The sequence below is a fragment of the Sarcophilus harrisii genome, chromosome 3, assembly GCF_902635505.1.
Source record: "Sarcophilus harrisii chromosome 3, mSarHar1.11, whole genome shotgun sequence".
Classification (NCBI taxonomy): domain Eukaryota; kingdom Metazoa; phylum Chordata; class Mammalia; order Dasyuromorphia; family Dasyuridae; genus Sarcophilus; species Sarcophilus harrisii.
The window spans coordinates 55659223-55683431 of NC_045428.1; the positions used below are offsets into that span (position 1 = coordinate 55659223).

The window sequence follows — 24209 nt, forward strand, 5'->3', positions numbered from 1 at the left end:
GTGAGGCAGTGGTCAGAAGCAAAACAATTGTTAGAAGAGAAACAGGATGCAATAGAGATTAAAATAAACAGAAAAAAATAGAATGAAGGCATTACAAGATTATAGGATTCAAAATTAGTAATATTAAGTATGATTGTGAATTGGATTAACTCATCAGTAAAATGGATGTGAATAGCAGAATGATTTTTGAAACAAGAATGAAGCAATGTTATCTACAAGACACAAACTTGAAGCATCAAGACCATACACAGAGTTAAAATAATGAGGTAGAATAAAATCTATTATGTTTTAGCTAAAGTAGAGGAAAAAGGCAGGGATAGAAATCATGGTGTGATGCACACTAAAAATAAAAATAAACCTAATTAAAGAGATAGTCAAAGAAACATTTTTTGTTAAAGGTATCATAGAAAATGAAGCAATGTAAAAATATTTACAGCTAATTCCTCTGAAAAAGGCCTCATTTCTCAAATATATGGGAAATTGTGTTAAATTTATGAGAATAATCTCCATTCCTCAATTGATAAATGGTCAAATGATATGAAAGGCAATTACTAGAAGAAAAAAGAGGTACCATTTAACATCTATCATATTCAGTAATATGACAAAAAACAAAATGACTATTGCTGGAAAGGATATATAAAAAAAAAAACAGGAACAGTAATGAACTATTGGTAGAGTTGTGAAATAGTTCAACTATTCTGGAGAACAATTTAGAACTATGCTCAAAGGATCAAACTGTACAAACCATCTAACTCAGCAATATCACTATTGAGTCAGTACCCCAAGAGAATAAAAGAAAAAAAGTAAAATAACCTATGTGTATAAAAATATTCAAAGTAGCTCTTTTTGTAGTCAAAGACTTAGAAATTGTACAGATGACCATCAATTGGAGAATACCTGAACAAGTTATGATATTTGATAATGAAAGAATACTATGTGCTTATAAGAAATGATGAACAGGATGGTTTTAGAAAAACCTGGGGAAATCTATATTACAGATATAGAGTGAAGTCAGCAGATGCAGATTATTATACATAAAAGTACCAATATTATAATGATGATCAACTACAAAAGACTTAGCTACTCTGATTAATAGAGTGATCCAAGACAATTCAGAACTCATAATGAAAAAATCCAACCCCAGAGAGAGAACTAATGACCTCTGGATGCATACTAAAGTGTAATATTCATGCTTTTAAATTTTTTCTTACTTTTTATGACATGACTAATATGGAAATTTAGTTTATATAATTTTACACATGAGTGTCATATTGTTTGCCTTCTCAGTAGGTGAGACAGGAACTGGAAGAAGAGAATCTGAAAAAGTTAAAAATAAATGAGCAATAAATTTTTAAAAATATAAACATCTGATGAAAATTCTAAAAGCAGAACTGCTAATAATATTTTTATTCTTCAAAATATGGATGAACCAAAAAGGGGCAACTATTCTGGATCTGATTTGTACTAAAAGGGAGAAACTGGTTGTGTAGTTAACCACCTGAAGAAATGGTCACATCATTCTGAATTATATCTTAAAGAATGTGGGAAAATCTGAATATAATCTGACCTGCACTTCAGATTTTGTAAAAAAAATAAATAAATAAAGATTCAGATAAAATATATGAAGAATACTGTGTACTTAAATGATTCAGGAAACAAATAATGGTATGAGAAATGTTCAAGAATGAAATTTTGAAGTTAAAAAGAAAAACAGTACAGAGTAGAAAAATTGAATTTGCTTGAAAAGTTCAATTTGAACAACTTAAAAGATTGTTAAAAGATACATTATGAGAAAAAGAGGGTCAAACAAGGGATAGAATTTTTCCTTGACTGGATATGATGATTTACAATTAACAATGAAGAAAAGCAAGAGCTACTCACTTACCTTTGTGTTTTCAGTAATAGACAATGAGTCTTACACTGGGAATTGAAACAACAAAAAAATGACTAAGAGGAAATTGATACCTAAAATAAATAAGATAATGAATGGTAAGGGCATAACTGTTCCTCTACCATAACAATTCCTCTCCTCATTTTCTGAGTCTTCAGAAATTCACCTTTTCTCAAAACTCTTCACTCATTGGTTATACCCTTTTTTACTTTGTCTCTTTACTAGATTCAACAAGAGAATTAATTCCACATGCAATACATAGGGAATCATGCCACATAATTTGAGAAAAACGTTATATGTACCATGGTTTTGGAATTAATTTGAAAATAACTAAAAAATTACAAAATAATATTAATCTAAGGAATAGGCAGAAATGGATGGGCTATGATGCATACTGTCTCCTAGTAAAAGTGGAGATGATTTAAAGTCAGATTCTCTGTTTTTCACAAAACCAAAATCAGATATTTTTTCAAGTTTTATGGGTTGTTCTTTCAGCACTCCTGAATTTTGGCTGGAATTAGAACTAAGAATGATGTACTAAGGTTCTTTTTCTCAGGCTTCCCAGCTGGGAGTGGAAATAATGTAGTTATTAGTGCCAAAAATCCCATGAAGAAGCTGGCTTTGAAGAGGTTTCTAGAAAAATTCATCAGATGAGGAAAAGAGAGAAGGCAAAAAGTAAAGGAAGAAATAGAGTTCTAAAAAGCTTGTCTAAGCAAAACCCTAATTCTTATATTTTGAAGTTGATTTGAATCTTGAGGTTCAAGCTGGGTGGGATTTCATGGTATATAAGAAGAAATAATTTTCTGTTTGAAATCAAGAAAAATATTTGAGAGGGAAAAAACAGCATTTCTTTTTTTTTATTTTTGGGAAAATACCCTTTTTGGGTCTCTGTTATTTCAATTTCATACAAGTGACAAGATTTGGAACTATGCCTATTTTGGGGTGCCTGTTTCTATAATGGGACTCTCACCTATCATTTCATCAAATCATAAATCGTTGTATGTAGAAAAGTATATGATTTGGTTTTCCTTTATCCTATCCCCTCATAAAAAAGCATCTGTCTTCTTGGCTCAGCAGCACCTGCTTATCACATGCTATTTTAGCAAATGCTGAGTAGTGAGTAAGACTTTCTGGGAACAAAAGAGATAGCCATATAACAAAAAAAAAAAAAAAAGGGTTTTTTTTGGAAGTTATTTTTATATTTGTACTGTATACCTGGTAGGGTGAGTGCAATATGTGAGTATATAGATAGATCTTCCTATATATGTGTGTATGTATATGTGTACACACACATGTATGTATGGTAAATATGTAGGCACATATACATATAAATATATAACATATATACAAATATACATGCTTTATCATACAGATGGTTTTGCTTATAAATGTGCTTTTTATTATTCTTTGTATCATATCCATTTGTTTCCTTAGACTCTATTATGCTCCATTTTGTACATTCCTACAACACAATCAGTAGACTATATGTCTACAGTTTGACTATTCATTTATATATAGATATAGATATTCTCAATACTAGAGACAGTGTAATGTAGTGAATAAAGGCACAATCTCAGACCAGGAATAAAGATCTAATTTCATAGCTTCTTTCCAACAGACAATATCTGAGGCAATATCTCAACATGAACAAGTCACTTAAATCATGCTAATCTCCACTGACAGAGTAAGTTTCCTCACACAGTAGATCACTATGCCTATGGCATCACAAGTTCATTCCTTATTTACCCATTCTCAATACTCAAAAACATCAGCAATAGAATTGATTTGAATGTATCTGGTGAAAGAAGGGACTTTCAAATTACATGAACAAGATGAAGGACTAAACACTTTTTCAGATCCCCATGACCTATCAAACTTTTTCATAACAGAAATTGTGCACTAAAAATAAAAACATTGATTGTTTATGATCCTTAGAATCCAAAAGAAAGTTTAAAAAAAAATTAAACTCAGGAATTGAACTCACTGAGTCCGCTCAGTCTCTTACTTAGTATCCCTCCTCAACTTCCCACATTACTTAACAAAGGGAAATAACCCTCCCTATACCCCAAGAGAAGATGATCAGGCTTTCTGGTGCTGTAGAATTCACAATTTTAGGCTGCAGAAGTTTATAGAGGTAGCATCCTGGTAGTACACAAAGCAAAGCTCTGCAAACCTCTGACTTCTGGTTCCTGGGACTACAGATTCAGGATTATTGTTGCCAGGACAGAGAATTAAAGAACATAAGGATTGGGACTGGTCATTAGGACAAAATATTATATCCATTTATCTACTATCTATCATCTATCTATATCTATCATTTGTCTCTCTACATATGGGAAAGGAGGGGTAAGTATACATAGTACTCCAGTCATAATCATGAAAGATTACAGCATCCAGCTGTGAACATGGCCAATTTTGAAAGTCAGTTCAAGCAGAGACCTAAAGTGGTACACTATAATTGCTCTGTATGAGAAGAGGCTGAAATATATGGACATTCAGCCCCCAGAGGGGGAAAGAATCAGGAAGTAAGTAATAAGGAAAGTAAAGGGAGGATGGGGAGAAAAAGATTGAAAGTACCAAAGATTTAAGGAAGATAAAATCTCAAACACCTTGAACATAAACAGATAAATAAGGAGGGAAAACAATACCAAAAGAAGGGAATATAATCTTCACCTGTAGTAAAAAGGGTTTAGTCATATGTTGATAAATATTGAAAAATAAAGGGAAATTATAAAGCACCTAATGAGACAAAGCACTCTGTAGAATTTGAGAATGTGGAACTGCAAGTATCTGTGACTCAATAGTGTGAGAGAAAACTGAAAATAATAAATATAATTTATGTCTCAAAATGCAAAAATAAGGAACAGGTTAGAAATAACAAACCTCGTTAACAACAACAACAGCAACAACAAAAAGAAATAATAGACTGGAAATGCAAATACACAGAAGTGAAAGATGACCTAGAAGGAGAGAAATGATTGTGGAAGCAAAATACTGAGCTCAAAGAGAGGAAGACAAAAAGACAACAAGAGGGTCATAGACTTTTCAGAAAAACAAAAATAAACAACAAAACAACCAAAACCTCAATGTGACAGGACAAAAATATCTTGACACTATAATGAAGAAAATAATAAAAGAGAATTTGCCTAGAATTTCTGAACTTAGAAAATAAAATCCTAATAGAAAAAATTAGTAGATCACCTCTGAATTGGAATGCATCCTCCAGCCATATATCTCAAAATCTTTATATGCCTGCCTTTGCAATTCTTATCTATATTTTCCCCAAAAATTTATCACAGGTCATCCCAATATCCTGAAAATCTTCCTTAAACAAGGGAATGCTCCTAAAAATGAACATATAGTGAAATATATGAGTTATCTACCCATCATTTCTTACTTTTGACATATGACCACCCATTTTTACTTTTCTAGTCCTATATTTCCCTGATGAAGACTTATAATCTTGTTCTTCATCTTGTTGATATCTAATCTCACACACAAAAGGTCACCATAAATTGTTCTTATTAATTTTAATTTCTGCCAATACTGTTTCAAGTATCATAGTCATGGAACATTAGTATCAACAAAAAAGATGGGCCTTTGTCTCTTAGACAAACTTGAAATTCCTTTCAGGAAATTCAGCCTAGTTACCTTCTTTGTTTCATTTTTTATACATTTGTGCCATCTTAGAGGTATATATAGGAATGGAGCTAATTCACTGTCAAAATGGAGACAATAGGCATTTCTGAACCACCTTTTTTTTCCCCCCTCCTGTCTAGATGGTTATACCAAAGTATTTGAGTAATTATTTATCTCTTCCAGGAAGGTCTGTATTGATAAGGGCCTTCATGGAGCCGGCCCAACGTCAACTATTTGTATATGTACAACTATATATACACATGCATGTGATATAATATGTCTGACATGTATGTGCACACATGTGTACACATGTTTAAGTTTGTGTGTTCATGTGTGTATCTATATATTTTTTTAAAATTCTTAACAGTCTGAACATGATTTATTAATTCACTTTTGAAATAACAATTAGAGTAGAGATCAGCTGAAAGCCTTAATTACACTGAAAAATAACAAGGACCTAAAACATATAATTATCATATTTTCCAATTTTAGTATTATTATTATTATTTGAAAAATTGTGAAGGAGAGCAGGATCTATCAACTTCAGCAATCCAATTTCAGAGTAACATCTAAATCAAATTCAAGCATTAAGAGATGATTTTTTTAATTTGCTTGTTAGGGCCTCTTCCTTTAAAAAAAATGATCTGCTTATTTGATTTAACTGGATTTGGGTTTTCGCTTCTTGTTGTCCATGAGAACGAGCTTTCTATCATGACCTCTGAATGCCTAGAGGAAAACAGTTGACAGAGGAATGGTTAGGTTTTGGGGGATGGCTCCCCAGAAGGCTTATCATTTGAGTAATATTCTTTGAGATAATGGCTCCCCAATCATCACTGTTCAATGACTGATTTTCTCATGGGCAAGCATGCAATATGTATATTTGTATCAATTGCAGGTGTATCTATACATTAATAGGTGTACCCATATACCAAAAGAAAGATAGAACTAAAATCTATAGAGACCAACAAAAGAAAGAAGTAGCATCTTACTGGAAAGGTGACATCAAAGAAATTAATTGGCAAAAATAAAACGATCATATGAAAAAGAAAAAAGATATTATTCCATATAATATTTGACTATCTCATATGAAAGTGTTCCTTCTAATAATCATGAAAAAGCCTTCATGATAAGCAGTTTAACTCATGCACTAATATTCATAGTTAAGACTAAAGTTATTTTTGAGAACCTGACACTCTAAATTATGTCAACACATATTTTGATATTAAATGACTTCAGTGTAAAGGTAGAGGACTCTTCAACTTAATCTCATCCTATAATTCTGACCTTCTCATAGATTACTCCTCTCTGTTCACTTTAAGGTTTAGCCATACTGTCTTTTTGGTTTTTCTTATCTATAACACTCAATCTTCCTTTTCTTTGGTTTGGGGTGGATTGTTCTCCATGTCTAGTATGTTCTCCCTCCTCATCTCAGCCTCTTGGAATATCTTCTTCCCTTTGACATTCAATTCAAGAATCATAGTATACATGAGGCCTTTCTCGGTGATCTTCCACTGCATCCAGGGCCATTTCCAGTCATCCTAATTTCTTGTCACTAGACCCAGATTACTCCAGAAGTGAAAGTTAGGCTGGTGACTTTGTATAGCCCTCCCTCACTTAAATCCAAATTCACTTGTATTTCATGGTATCACCTCCCTAACATCAAGATCCTCTCTGAAAAATAGGACAAACAGCAATCCCATCCCTGCCAGCCAGATGATAGAAATTTTTCCTCCTACATTACTTTGCAGTTCTTTTATTCTCTATGTATATGCATATACTTATATATGCATTTTGAATGAATGTACAGGTTGCCCCACTGAGGATAGGAAGTATTTTTTTCTTTTGTCTTTATTTACTCAGAGCCTCATCCAGTACCAAAATCAGAGTTGGCACGTAATAAATGCTTGCTTGCCTACTTACATGCAAATAAGTGAGAATGGGAGAAATATATTGAAAAGTAGTCAGAAAGAAGGAATTTTAGAGGCCACAGACTTGTAGACTGCATGAAAAAAATTGTGTATACTGAATGCTTTCTTGAGAATATAATTGATAGGTTATGGATATGACGAATACTGAATAGTACCCAAAATATAAAACATTACATTTCAATGGACATGAAAAGACTTTCTGCTTTAATATGTGTCATTCCTCAATAATTATCTGTATAAAACTGACTTGTTAGAGCAAAAATCATAATCAGTGAAAAATGTGAAGAAAAATTAATAAAATATATGGAATTCAAATGAAGCAACAATCCTAGCCTATTAAAACAAGTAATTAACAATAGGAGGAAAAGCAATTAATGGACAGAAGAAATGAATTCATGTTCATTTCTATATTTTTTCTTTATTATTTGAGATTCAGTGTTATGGGCCAGAACTCTGAAACAAGGATTTTTACAAGGTGTTAAGTCAGTGGAATCGATAAAAACAATAGTTATCTAGTTTAGCATAGTACTTAATAGTTCTCTAGTTCAGTACATGAACTTAGTACTTAATATAGTTCTACAAGATTCATACCTATAATAATGTGATTATAAGAGAGCATATAAACTGGGAGAACCTCAGCCAGAGTTAGAGCCAGAGAAAACAAGATTAGCGGACTGGAGGTGGGAGCTCAAGCTCTCAGAGCCAAGGGGAGACAAATTCATTAAATCTTTATCAGCACAGTGGTGACTGGCTTGGCCTCCTACACTTCTCCACTGAAACCAAGACTCCTAAGGCCTCTAAGAAAGCTAGCCTGGGTCCTAGGCAAGGAGGCAATTAAAAATTTGGACTTTGGACTTTAACACCTGGCTATTCTCTCATGATTACTCTACTGAAAGGAAGGCTGTTCCAAAACCTACAGAAAACCACCAAGAACATTATAATACAGTATTTTCTTTCCCCAGACTGGAAATACATCCAAATACTCAGGGGTCCAATTCTAATAATAACTGGCATAGGAGTTTTCATCTAGTCTATTTCTGACATAAACCAATTCTCCAATCCTTAGACAGCCACACAGACTCCCATTCCTCAATATTAGACTCAAAGTGGACACCTGATTTACTTAATCCAGTGCATCTCAGATCTCCTAAGCTCAAGGGATCTATTGGCTTCAATCTCTTCAGTAGCAGAAATTAAAAGCTTGTGTTACTATGTATGCCTGGCTATTAATATTATTTTTGTAGACAAGGCTGCTATTTTCTCTAGAACTGGACTTGATAGACATATGTGGGCATATTGGTATCAGAATGAGTGCTGATCTCTTTTACCTATACTGAAGGTAAGAATGCCCCCATTTAAGAGATCATCCAGCCTCCATTTTCACAGGAGCAGAGATTATAGGTATATGTTTCCATGTTTTGAAATTATAAAAATTTATATATATATATATATATATATATATATATATATATATATATTAAGAGAGAAAAATGAATACAATAATAAGATGACTAAATTAGCTTAAACAAGTACCTTAGTCAGCAAATACTTGACTCATTTACCAAGTCTTCAAAAGATTAGTACAAAATAGAGAGGCCTTTGGGTGGAAAGAGCAGGGTATTTTGTCCAGTTCCTGAACTGTTCTTCCACTTTCACTTTATGGAAAAAGAACAGTGGGCTTTGGACTTGTCACTTCTAAATCTGGTGTCAGGGAGTGAGATCTTCAAGATGAGAGGAGCAGTCTTTTCCTGCTCTCTAAGCAAACTTCTGTGGGTTCACACATCAGTGAGAAATGTAGACTGTGAAAGTGGATACAAAGTAGAATTCCTTTGTGTAGCACTCATATAACCTTTTGTGTAGAGATGTGACAAGAGAAATATCCTTTCTACTAAGATAGGGGAAATGGAGTAGACTCTCTCTTTAATTCTGATAGAAGGCTCATAATAAAGAAATGTTTTTACACAGAGAAATGGTCTGATACATAATAATATCTAAGGAATTTCTCTGCACAGAAAAACTGTCAAATGGTAATTGGGAGTGATACTGCTATTGGGAGCCACACAGAACCACTGAAGGAGTCATCAATGAGTAATGAGAGACAATTTCTACCAAAGACCAAAACCTATATAATTTTGAGTGAGCTGAAAAGGAGTTCTTGGGAAAGAGTTAACTCATGGGTAGGTATTTTCATTTTTAGGCTTTGTTGTTAGGCTTCAGGCATTTTTCAGGCTTATATACTGTTTTCCTTTCACTAATAACACTTTTTTTTCTTGTAAATTGTATTTCTACAAGAGACATCTATAGTTATTGTTATAAAGCAAGTTTCCCATATCTTTTGAGTTCTGGGGAAATTAAAAAAAAAAAAAAGAAGTTTAAACAAGTTTTTTTTAATCATGTGAGAACCCCTCACAAAAGTAATATAATTTATTACCAACAAACAAGAAATACAATTGGTCTTATAGTCATTTTACCTTCTTTAGTCAGTATTATAACCATGCTGTAGTCTTTTGTAGAAATTGTAGAAATCAGTTTCATTTTGTGATTTTTTGGGGGGAAGAGAAAGGAAGGTATTCACTCCATCCAACAACTTCCAACTTTCTCATTGAAGAAAATGGTCACAATATGCAGATACATTTTCAATTAAACAACAACAACAACAACAACTTTGTCTTGAATATTTCCCAATATATTCACGTTCTCTTTTTCTCTTAGGTTTGGAGCATTTTGTCAACTTCTTCATAAAAGTTTTATGTATATAAATACAGTAGCACATAATGGCTAATATTACCCTATCAAATTTAAATACTTTAGGCCAAGCTTTTCAAATAGGTAATGAGCATTAGCAATTAGTATAATCTTTAATTTTATGCAAATTTGACTGCTTAATGGCAAAAGAAGTCTCTTCTGTAATGAGAAATAAAGTACAATAATATTTTTAAATACAAATAAAGGACTCCCCTGATATTCCCTTTAATCCCAGCTTATAGCAGCAACAATAATAATAAATTTAAAGTACATAAACATGTAAATGATACTTCAAAAATAATAAATGCAAAATGAATCTGAAATCCCAATTATTTCAAAGTTCTCTTCAATGTTCAGTCTATGTGATCATATTTTCTTTTTACATGATAGACGGATAAAAGTATTTATTTTTGTTCTTCTTTGGAATACCTTATTGGTTATTTATTGAAACTGCTTATCCCTACCATGTACTCCCTCCATTACACTTACCTGTAAATCTTTGGAGACTAATGCATTCAGTGTTTCACTGGCAGATAACAATATTAATAAAGTGTTAGTTAAAGAGATTTGTCTTCATAGCATTAATTTATATCGATTCTTATAGATCTTTTCACATATTTCAAAAATCATCTGCTTATGACTTCTTATATCATGATGCTATTCCATCCAAAATCATATGTCATAAGTTGCTTAGCCATTCCCGAAAGGATGGGTATCCTTTCAGTGTCCTTTTCTTTGCCACAACAAAAAGAGCTGTTATAAATATTTTTATATACATTGTCCTTTACTTGTTTGAGATTCTCTTTGGAATGCAGACCTGGTATTACTGGGTCAAAGGGTATTCACAATTTTATAGTCCTTCTTTTGTTGTCGTGATGTCTGCCTCTTCGTGACCTTATTTTCAGTTTTCTAGTCAAAGATGCTAGAATGATTTGATACTTTTTTCTCCAGCTTGTTTTTACATATGAGAAAACTGAGGCAAACATAGTTAAGTTAATTGTCCAGGGTCACACAGTTAGTAAATGTCTAAAACTGGATTTGAACTCAGAACTTATTGATTCCAGCCCTGATATTTTATGACGTGCACCACTCGTCTGCCCAATAATCTTTTTTGGCACAGTTCTAAATTATTCTCTGAAATAGTTGAACAAATTCACAACTCCACCAACAATTCATTAGTGTATCTATTTTCCCTTTCCTATGCTAACATAATTATCTCTCCAAAAAAATTTTAAAAAGAAGAAAATGTTATATAAGTTCAAATATTTATAACAGTTTTTTTTTCCCTCCTTGAAAACAGGGGCTATCCATCCATTGAGATATGGTTAAATGAATTGTGATATGTGAATATAATGGAATATTATTATGTAATAGGAAATGATTGAATAATTACAAAGGAAAATGAGTAGACCTTTATGAATTGAAGCAAGGTGAAGTACACACAGCTAAAAAAAAAAAGACATTGATAATCTTACAGAGGTAGTAAGTATACTTAAAATTCGGTAAAGGGATATTTGGAGAATGGCTAATGTAAGGAATTTGTTTTGTCAGGTTATATAGATATATTTTGAAAGATCTGGTTTTTTTGTGTTTGATTTTTCTTTTTGTTGTTGCTTCATTCTTTTGCTAATTTATTCAAATGGGAGAGGGAGTGGTGGGAGGAAAAATAATTTTCTTAATACCTGTTTTTTGAAAACTAAAAAGGATTGGGCTATATAAACATTTACTAGTATGTACAGTAATATTAATGATGGAAATTGATCTTTACAATCTTTTTTACCTCTAAATTCTATGATCCATTACCCTTAAGCAGAAAAAAAAAATCATTGAAAAATATAAAGTACACAGTGGAGATGATACAATTGTCTGCAAAGTCATGATCTTTCTTGAAGATTTTATCATTTTTATTTTTACAAATGAAGAGACAGACCTTCAGATTGTTAGCCTGATATCCCTTCCATTATGTATATTTGATTAATAGAAATTTAAACACTGAAAGTGAAAACCAAATAAGAGAAACAAAACGCTTAAGACAATAGTGTGGACGCCATTGTTTTTTAATCCTCATGAAATACCAGACAAATATAGATCAGTGGAAATTGTTCACATAAAAATCAGCAAAAAAGACAATTTAGCTAGAAAAAGTTTTATGATGACATTAAAAATTATATCAGATTAATAATGATAGTGTCAACAATAATCATAAAAATTAACTGTACATCATAAGAAATGACTGCTTTGCAAATAGAAAATTTGCGAAATCAAAAGATAATTTCAAACATTTTTAAAGGTGGGGGGAGATCAATGAAGTTAAGAATAAAAGGTAAAGAAAAATAATGGGAATCAAAAGATCAAGATTTCAATAAAAGAATAAACACTGTGGGCACATTGTCTTGTATGTAATAAGAAAGATAGCCCCACAAGAAAAGAACATTCCACTGTACTTTGGGGAACTGAAAATTTTCATCCATAGTAAGAATGTGTTAGAAAGAAGCTGACCACAGTTCTCTGTAGTGGTTTGAACTTTATCTTCCCTGTGGTAAGCCAGATGGAATATAAAATTACAGGAACTTGATTTTCAACTATAACACAAAGCTAACAAATGCTATTTAGATGTGCTATCTCTTCATAATTGGGAAAATACTATTTATAAGGAATTGGTGATGCCATGGATCACTTTGCTGGCAAGGTAATATTAGTGGTGGACTTTTTGAATGCTGGAGTAAAATGCATTAAAGAAGGATTCAAGTATAATACTGGATTGCCATGTATTGTTAAAGGGCCAAACTCTTAACAGTCTGTCTGGGTTGTTAATTCAAGATACTGGAAATGAAGTCAAAGTATTTATAATAAATCTTTTTTGTGGTATCAAAGAACTGGAAACTAAGGAAGTCCCCTTTAGTGGGGAATGGTTGAATAAAATATGGTTGATGAAAGTAATACTATACTTATACTATACTATACTATACTATACTATACTATACTATACTATAGTATACTATAGTATACTATACTATAGTATTATTATGAAATAGTACTATAAAAAACAATAAAGGTGATAGTTTTCAGAGAAATCTAGGAAGACTCATATGAATAGATATACTGAAGCAAGTAGAACAAGGGAAAAAATTATGTAATAAAAACCTAGTAAAGACAAAAATAACAACAATAACAACTAAAGACAACTCTAATCAATCATGATTTCATAAAACCAATAGTGAAAAATGCATTTTAAATCCTTATGAAGATAGGGTTGGGATAGAGAATAAAACATATTTGGAGAACTGATTTTACTTGACTTTGCCTATTTGTTAAAAATTTTTCCTAACTCTGTCCCATATAATTGGTAAGAAATGGGAAAGTTCTTTTTTTTAATAACTAAAAATTTAAAGCAGAATTTTTAAAAATAATTTATCAGGATGGCAAATGTTTTTTTTATTTAAAAATATAAGAAAGAAAAGATGTTCTGCAATCAGTACATATTAGATTTTGGTTCTTATACATGGGATCTAGTGGAAATGGTTTCTGGGATTTGCAATGAGTGAGGAGTTAGGATGTGGGGAAAGTATATCTATGCCATTTGAGGAACATAACAGATGGTTCCCTGTGAGATACCCTGGGGTCAAGAGTACCAGATCATAGAGGAGGTGTTTATAGTGGTCCAGTTGCCAGCAGGCATTCATGCTCAGGAGATTTAGTGCAGCTCACAAAGTTGGCATGCAGAGCTAGCTTTATGGGGTCAGGAGATTCTAAAGGGCAACCTCTTTGATTCTGCAATAGCTATTGAGAGAACATAGACATTAGAGAACAAACAAATAAGTCCGTATATTTATACCAGGACAAAGAGAGATGCAGAAAATGATTGGCCCTGTCTCTTAAATTATATATTTATGTATATGGATATGGATATATATATATATATACATATATGTATGTGTACTTATATACATACAAACACACACATATGTAACTTATCATTGGGTATGAGACCAAATGTAAAAGAAATTTATTCTGAAAGACATCTAAAAAGAAAACTCTAGCTTTTACTTCAATGAGGCAGAAATCTCAGGAAACTGCAGTAAAGGTTGACTAGATTTTTCTAGTCTTGAAAAATAAAAATTGCCATCTGTCATTGTTCTATTGACCCTGCATGGATTTTGTGAATGAAAATAATTTCACTTGCTTATAAATTTAAAAAAATTGTGAAAAATAAAGATTATTTGAATATGACTTCATGAAATGTATTTAAAAATCTATTTTGCTTAGCAAACATTCTGAATTTCAGGGGGAAAAAAATCTAGAGAAATGGTCTTTTTTTGACTTTGTTCAGCAAAACATTTTAAACCAGTCTTGAAATCAATTAATGTGTTATGCAGTAGGCCTTAATCATGTGAAAAAGCATAACTTTATGAGAAAATAAGTTTTTCTTTGGAAAACTGTACTTAAGAACAACTGTAAATAAAGCTTTCAACCCCCCCAAAAAATGTGTTTGTTTCCCACTAATTTAAGAATACCAAAGGGGAATGATTTTCCTTAGTGAAACAGTACAACAATAATGTTTTTATAGTGTATTAAATTAAACAAAATATTCTTTATCTGATTAAAAAAAAGAAATGGCTTTTGCATTCATTCTCTCTTTCCCCAAACTCTCCCTTCTCTCTCTGGTTATTGAGTATAAATATTGAATGACTCACTAATGCCTACACAATAAGAGAGGCTCAGACTATAAGGTGGATAAATAGCTAGGGCCCTCTTAGGTCAGGTGATCTGGGTATGTTAGATATTTTAATTGCCAAAATACTGAATAGTTACTTCATGGCAGAGTACATAATACTTAGGGCCTGAGGTCAGGAAGCTTTGAATTGAAATCTTCCTTTGAACATTCTGGCTGAGTAACCTCAAAAAAACTCCCTTGGACTGTGGTTATAAATTAGAGATCAGTAGGCTATGGCCAGTGGGCCATATGCAATCCACTACATGTTTTTTAAAATGAGAACTAAGAATGGTTTTTAAATTTTAAAATAAAGTTTATTGTATTTTAAAATGTAGAAACTTTTCTCTGTTCCTAGTCAGTACAAAAACAACTGGCAGATCAGATTTTGCTATAGTTTGCGGACATTTCTTTTTTTTCTAAACCATTAATCGGATTAATATTTGCATGTTGAAGCAAATCTCCACATCTAGAGTATCTCCATATGACAAAGTCACAGATGCTTTAGGTCATCAAGTAATATCTGAATTAGAGTGATTCAATAACTGTTATTGCAGCCTTCAAATGCAATCAGAAGAAGTACTGATGAGTTCAAATTATAAATATATGGCCTTTTTAGTCTTTATTTTCTTTCATTTTCATTTGTGGAATAATTTATCTGTAAATTTCTTGACCAAAAATATTTTAATGTAGTACACTGTACATAGATATACACACACATGCCCCAGAAATATTTTTTCTATTTATTTATTTGTCACTTACTTTTAAAATATTCATTGAAAACTAGCTATATATTTTAAATGAAATGATTATTTTTCTCTGCTTTCAAAGAGCTTATAATCGGTTATGGATAAGATGATACACAAACATGGGCAAACTGTTAGTCATGAATGTAGTGACTAATCATTATTTCAGAACACTGATGATAAAACATGTCTATTGCCTCTTGGCAGAGATGTTATGGACTACAGATGCAGAATAAACAATGCATTTGCAACAAGACCAATATACTGATTTATTTTGCTTGACTCATTTGTTACAAAGAATGGTTTCTATTGAGAAGAAATTAGTAATAATAGAAATGACCAAAAAGAAAGAAAAGAGCACGAAATAAAATATAAACAAATATACAGAAGTAAATAAAAAATTCAAAAGACACAAAGAGGGGAATAATTTCTATTACCACATTAAGTTTTATAAGCATTCATTTAAGTTATATGAAACAGAATTTACTGCTTTATAATAATTCTTCCCCCCCCCTTTTTATACTTTTTCCTCCTTTTTATACTGAGGTATTAATGTTTATTGATGATTACATTCCTATTTTTTTAAATACTGATACCAATACTGACAGCTAAAACAGCTGTCATGCAGTGAAGAAGTAGTAGATGGCAACTAGAGAAAGTATGTCACTGGGATAGATTGGAAAGGCACGGGGAAGGCTGGTTTCCTGCCTGAGTTTTCATGATAATATCAATATCAAGATACTATCATGAAAACTCAGGCAGGAAAAAAATTTCATTATAATGCAAAGCAAGATACCACAGATATTGAAACCACTCTTCAAATTGGAGGGTACATGTTCTTGGTATTTGTTCCCTATTTGGAGCAATGAGATGGCTCAATGAATAGTTTCTAGACCTGGAGTCAGGAGAAACTGAATTCAAAATCAGTCTCAGTCACTTACTAACTGTATGGTTCTCAGATGTTAATTAACCTCTGTCTCCCTCAATTTCTATAACTATAACAAGGTAATAATAATACATACATACCTTCTGGAGTTGTGACAATCAAATGAGGTAATATTTTAAAAATGCACAGTGCCTGAAACATAGAAAACACTTGATAATTGCTTGTTTGTTTCCTTCATTTCTCTCCTACCTTGACATATCTGTGAGACATTCTATTCATTTATATTTAAGGGGTCAGAATGATTCTATCACTCAATTTTTCTTATTGGGTTCCAGTTAAATACTTTGCTATTTTATTTAAGATTGTTTGATAGAATGTTGGCAGATTAGGTGCTAGATGAAATGTGAGAAAAAAAATTTTCTCCCATTCAAACTGAATAACCTATGGTTGCAAAATCGAGTAGCACATCGATTAGAGAATATTTAGAATAAAATGGATAGCCTGATATTGTTTTTGCATCTTTCCTATATATTTATATTTACTTTTCCTATAAATAACCTATCTTCATTCTATTTTTCACTACTTAGAAGAATTACTCTTTCAATCAAGAAAAATGTTGTTGCCAATTTACTATAAGGAGGGGGTAATGTGTAGAGGAGATGAGAATGTTTTTGTTTTCCTAAAAAATGTATTCCTAAGAATATGGCACAGAAAAAAGATCCTAAATCCTCAAATGATGAGAGGAAAGGAAGAAGGGATTTTACTTTCATTATAATAGGAATTGAGCATGATTAAAAACCATTGTGAACTTAAATAGTCTGTGAAGGTTATGGTAAAGCTGTTGTTTTAGGAAGATTAATCTATGAATGATGTGTAGAATGGGAAACTGAGAAGATAGATGTGACAGTAACACAATAAGCTAGAAGGGAGGTGATGAAGCAATAGCAGGGAAAATAGAAAAGCACTACTGAACACAGAAACAATGTCTGAATCAGAACTCATAGAAAATAATGACATATTGTATATAGAGGAATAAAGTCAAAGGTGGTCCTAAGTCTATGAATCTCAGGAATAAAAAGAATGGTCCCTTGTAATTAAGGAATCATATGAAGTCTTCCTTGAGCAATACCCTCATTTTGGAAATAAGGAAATAAGGTCCTAAAATGTTTCAATGATTTCATAAAAGTCACATAGGTAGTAAGTAACTGGAAAGATTTGAGCCTGAGTCCTCTACCTCCAAAGGCAGAACTCTTTACACCAAACATTGGTGACTTCATTTCTATCACATATCACTATCTACAAAGTACTTTGGTCATTTAAAAATCTTGTAAGCTAGTTAGTGGAAGCATTGTGAGGCATGTTTAAAAAAAAGTCTTGGTTAGGGGAATGGATCTTAATGGGTTAGATGTGATTGGAAGTCTTTTATATAGCTCTGGCAATCCATGTGCTCCTTGTATTCCTCTCTTTTCTCAAGTAATTTATCTAATTGGGTTAAAGAACTGGGGATAACTAATTAAGAGGAGAACCTAATTTTATTAACAGGAGGGGGAAAACAGATGATGAGTTTGAGCTTATTTAGACACATTGAAAGTTTCATTATCATTTCCAAAAGAAATATCCTATAGAGGATGTTAGGGATATAGAAATAGAGCTTGCCCAAGAGATTGGGAGTAGTAGATATGAATTTAGTGTTAATCAGAAGTGTTACTTAAATATTTTATTACGGATAGATATACATGGTAGATGGATACTACAAGGGAAGAGAAAAGAAATGCTTGCTAAATCCCTAGACTTAAGGAATCACACATACATACAAACATACAAATATGTATGTATGTATGTGTTTTATTAGTTATAAATGTTATAAATTTGTATGCCTATCTGTATATATTATATTTGTTATAAACATGTTATATTGTTTTCTCTTTTTTTCTTGTTCCCTGGTGAGGGAGAGAAATAGAAGAGAGAAAAAAAGTTTGTTCCTTAAAAGAATAGACTTGAAAAAAAATTTAGTCTCCCTTTTTCTTTCAGATATATGAAGAGATAATTATTATAAGTATAGGAAGAATGTCATTGAAACTTTAAGATTCAGATGTTATGAAAATATTGTTGAGCTGTTCACATTCTGTGATTAGGAAGAAATAAAATATAACAAGATTAAAGATGCATTCTGGAATGAAGAAATTTTCACTCATACTGAAATTTTCTGAGAAAACTCATCCTCTTACATTTTTATGTATATGTTTATATATATATATATATATTATATATATGGTTAGAATTTACCATGACATATAAATATAATTATTTCTAAATGTTAAATATTATTAATACTTTCTGATTGGGGAAACAAGAAAGACAGAAAGAGAGAAACAAAAAGAGAGAAAGAAACACACACACACACACAGAGAAAGAGAGAGAGAGAGAGAGAGAGGATAGAGTAAAAGAAGGAAACATAAGATCTTCTCAATACTATGACCAGTCATAATTCCAAAAGACTGAAAATAAAAAATGATACCTACCTCTTGAAAGAGAATAAGACATTTTTTGACATGAGAAATGCAAGTCTTTTTTTTTTGACATGACTATCCATATTTGTTACAAAATGTTACAAAACAATTTTTTTTCTTTTTTTTCTTTTTTCTTTTTTTTTGGGGGGGTGGGGGAGTGAAAAGGAAAGAAAAATGCTTTAAAAGAATAATAATTTATAAGAGCAAGAAACAAGTTTAGCATCTCAGTTGAAAGTTTCTATTGTAATCCTTTCATCTTTACATTTCTGTAGCATTTAAGTTACTCTTACCTTTGCTATATGGTACACATTTATGCTTGTTATTTCCTAAACTCATCCAAAATGTCACCATGAGCATTGGACCCTGCAAGGAAGACAATGAACATTCATTCATTCAGACAGGAAAATGCTACAGAGTGCCATAAAATCCTATATCATTAGACAGTTATCCTAGCCACAGAATTCCACACACTTTGATTATAATGCAGATTCTACTTGATCCCCTGAAGGATCATGAGCAGTCCATGAGTTCCTTATTCAAGGCCCCCAAAGGGAATTATGCTTTTCAACTTTCTCCACTCTAGTAAAAATTAATTGAAGGAATTGACTACTTTACCCTCAAGAACTGAGAAATAAACCCTCTTCTATCCATTAAGGCTTGTTGAAAGTGAAAGTTCCCCAAAGCACCAACAAGGCAATTATTGTAAATCTGTCTGTACTGAGCTTTCAGTAAAGGAAAAAAAGTTAGTCTTGAAAACTTACTTAGAAATGGAGAATATCCTTCTTTTCCATGTGATCACACCATCTAGCTCCCTTATGGCAAATTCTCATGATAGGGCTTCTAGGAAATTAAGAAAATTGAGAAACTTTTGTTTGAAAATATGAATTAATTAAAGATGTCTGGTGAAATGCTAATGGTGCTATGTCAATCTATTTGTGTTCCTGCTGATTAGCTACCAATCTGACACTGAAATAAATTTAAATCATGTATTATTTGCTTATCTGCCTTCTCATATTTTTTATCATCATTTTGTGCATTAGAGAAATTTCCAACTAAATTGATATTATTTGAAATATACTTTCTGCATCACCTAATTCAGATCACAAAAAAATGGATTTGACAAATTTTAAAATAATTTAGTTTTCATGAGTGTTGATTAGCTTAATTCAGAGTATAATAAAGGGAGTATCTCATGTGTGTGTGTCTTATCTGTATGCTTGATCTTCCCTAAATATATAGTACTTGTACATAATACAAGTTCTAGAACATAGGAAGTGCTTAATAAATGCTTATTGAATTAATAAGTATTTTATTTTTATTTTTATATTTTTTATTTATTTATTTTCTATTTATTTTTTTATTTTGAAAAAAAAAATGTCTTTACAACATTATCCCTTGCACTCATTTCTGTTCCGATTTCATCCCTCCCTTCTTCCACTCCCTCCCCCAAATGGCAAGCAGTCCTATGATAAATATGTCACATTATATCCTAGATACAATATATGTGTGCAGAACCAAACAGTTCTCTTGTTGCACAGGAAGAATTAGATTCAGAAGGCAAAAATAACCCGGGAAGAAAAACAAAAATGCAAACAGTTTACATTGATTTTCCAGTGTTCTTTCTTTGGGTGTACCTGCTTCTGTCCATCATTGATCAATTAAAACTGACTTAGATCTTCTCTTTGTCGAGGAAATCCACTTCTGTCAGAATACCTCCTCATACAGTATCATTGTTGAAGTATATAATGATCTCCTGGTTCTGCTTCTTTCACTTAGCATCAGTTCATGTAAGTCTCTCCAAGCCTCTCTGTATTCATCCTGCTGGTCATTTCTTACAGAACAATAATATTCCATAACATTCATATACCACAAACCCAACCATTCTTCAATTAATGGGCATCCATTCATTTTCCAGTTTCTAGCCACTACAAACAGGGCTGCCACAAACATTTTGGCACATACAAGTCCCTTTCCCTTCTTTAGTATCTCTTTGGGGTATAAGCCCAGTAGTAACACTGCTAGATCAAAGGGTATGCACAGTTTGATAACTTTTGGGGCATAATTCCAGATTGCTCTCCAGAATGGTTGGATTAGTTCACAACTCCACTAACAATGCATCAGTGTCCCAGTTTTCCCACATCCCCTCCAACATTCATAATTATTTTTTCCTGTCATCTTAGCCAATCTGACAGGAGTGTAGTGGTATCTCAGAGTTGTCTTAATTTGCATTTCTATGATCAGTAGTGATTTGGAACACTCTTTCATATGAGTGGAAATAGTTTCAATTTCATCATTTGAAAACTGTCTGTTCACATCCTTTGATAATTTGTCAATTAGAGAATGGCTTGATTTCTTATAAATTAGAGTCAATTCTCTATATATTTTGGAAATGAGGTCTTTATGAGAACCTTTAAGTGTGAAAAATGTTTTCCCAGTTTGTTGCTTCCCTTCTAATTTTGTTTGCATTAGTTTTGTTTGTACAAAGGCTTCTTAATTTGACATAATCAAAATTTTCTATTTTGTGATCAATATTGATCTCTAGTTTATCTTTGGTCACAAATTTCTTCCTTCTCCACAAGTCTGAGAGGTAAACTATCCTATGTTCCTCTAATTTATTTATAATCTCATTTTTTATACCTAAATCATGGACCCATTTTGATCTTAACTTGATATACAGTGTTAAGTGTGGATCCATGCCTAGTTTCTGCCATACTAATTTCCAGTTTTCCCAGCAGTTTTTGTCAAATAATGAGTTCTTATCCCAAAAGTTAGGATCTTAGGGTTTGTCAAACACTAGATTGTTATAGTTGACTGTTTTGTCTTATGAACCTAATCTATTCCACTGATCAACTAATCTCATTCTTAGCCAATACCAAATAGTTTTGGTGACTGCTGCTTTATAATATAGTTTTAGATCAGGTACAGCTAGGCCACCTTCATTTAATTTTTTTCATTAATTCCCTTTAGATTCTCGACCTTAAGCAAAGTATGACTGGAGATTTTGAGAATATATAGCAAGGAGATCAAATCAGTCAAAACTTAAAAAAAATAATTCAAACTATTCACTAGAAGATCAAATACTGAATTAGAACTTAAGTATTTGGCCACAAGAGAGATGGGACTCATTGGTAAACACTGAAGTTAAAAGGAAAAGGAGATGGAAGAAAATGAGAATGAAGTTCAAAACAATAAACATGAACTCAAACAAACTTCAAGAGATAGTGGAAGATTGAAGAGTCTACCATACTATGATACATCACAGAGTCAGTCACAACTGAGTGATACAACAATAACAACAATCAAGCCTCAGAAAACTAAAGTGACTTTCTTAATACTCTACAGGAAGCCCAAGTTTGGATTCTGACTTTCATAATGTTTTTGTGATTATCAAATGAAGTAATATTTGTAAATCAGTCAGAATAGCAATTGGCACACAATAAGTAATTAATAAAAGCTTGAGTCTTATCCTATTCCTCTTCTTCCCATGTTACTCTGGGTGAATTAGATTACTTCCTCAGATCTTATTTTTCTAAATTTTATGAACCTATGGCATTGGGTTCTTGTCTTAGGTAAGGTTGAGCCAGTTTTAAACATACCTCCCCCCATAAAAATATATTAGGCTTTCTTCACATTTACCCACTGTTTCTCCTGCCTACTTACTCACTTCTAGCAGAGCAATACCATAATGTAATCAACAAACAGGTATAATAAAGAAACTAGCCTTTTATTTTCTGAGACTTGATCCTCATCTACAAAATGTGTTAATTGTATTATGAGATATTAATTAAAAGAAGACTATAGTACTAACAATCTCTCTGAGGCCAATAGCTTTTGTAAAGCTGGAAAATGTGAAAATTGTGGGTTTTCCCATCCCTATTCCTTTTTGTTATACACCCTAATCTAAATAATCATTATGTGTCAGATTTTACTAATGATGTAGAACTGAATTGCTCAGTGATTATACTCACTATGTTACTAAAGTTTAAGTGCAGAGTAGAATAATTCTTGTTCCTTATTTTAATCGATCTCTATTATACTTTTAGTTTTATGGAATATAATTGGTAATTGAATATTGAATTGAAGTGAATATCTCCTTACTTACCAGTAATGATACCCAATAGAAATAAAAAAGTGCTGCCCATTTGTATTACATTTAAATGGGTTGTAGCATGTTTTTCATTGATGTCAGCCTTTTTTATGATAGCTTTTTTTACACATAAAATTTGATTTGAGAATCCCTGGTATTTTTAATCATATGTTAGTAAATAATGCCAAAGTAAAATATAGTTAAAATGTGTGGGAAAATACTAGCAATTAGGATACATGAGCTAGATTTTGAAGAAAACTTGTGATTGTAAGAAGCATGGATAAAGAGGAATGGCTTTCTAAGTGGGAGAGGCAAAGAAATAGAGATGGGAAAGGAAAATCACATATTAGAATAATAACAACAAAACCTTTTTAACCAAATTATAGAATGAGTAAAGGAGAGGAGGTAATAAGTATCAAAAATGTAGCCTAAGGAGGCAGGGCCAAGATGTGAACAGTAGACAGGTTTTTCTCTGAACTCTTCTTGACTTCCCCCAGATCAACACCAAATCAAGCCTCTGAACAGGTATTAGAGTGACAGAACCCACAAATATTTGGAGTATAACAAATTTCCAGCAGAAAATGTTTTGGAAGAACTTTAGGAAATGTATTTTTATGGGGGGAGGTATGTTTAAAACTGGCTCAACCTTACCTAAGACAAGAACCCAATGCCATAGGTTCATAAAATTTAGAAAAATAAGATCTGAGGAAGTAATCTAATTCACCCAGAGTAACATGGGAAGAAGAGGAATAGGATAAGACTCAAGCTTTTATTAATTACTTATTGTGTGCCAATTGCTATTCTGACTGATTTACAAATATTACTCCATTGAGGAGGAGGGGGTGCAGACCATCCCAGGCTCAGTGCAGTACAGTGAAGTGCAAGGAGATCCAGGATGGAAAGACATCCACATGCTGGGGGAATCTAGTGGAAGGCTGAAAGCCAAAATACAGTAGCATTTGCTACTCTGTCCTGCTTCCAAAGCCAGTAGATTAGTAGACTAGCTGTGAGATGTCTAACATAACTATAGAAGGCAAATAGTGAGCCTCTGAACCCCAGCATAATG

General features: G+C 32.2%; 1 pseudogene; it reads left to right on the forward strand.

Moving 5' to 3' along the window:
- The first annotated feature begins 13740 nt into the window (after positions 1-13740).
- On the forward strand, positions 13741-14319 carry LOC111720085 (annotated as a pseudogene).
- Positions 14320-24209: the final 9890 nt, after the last annotated feature.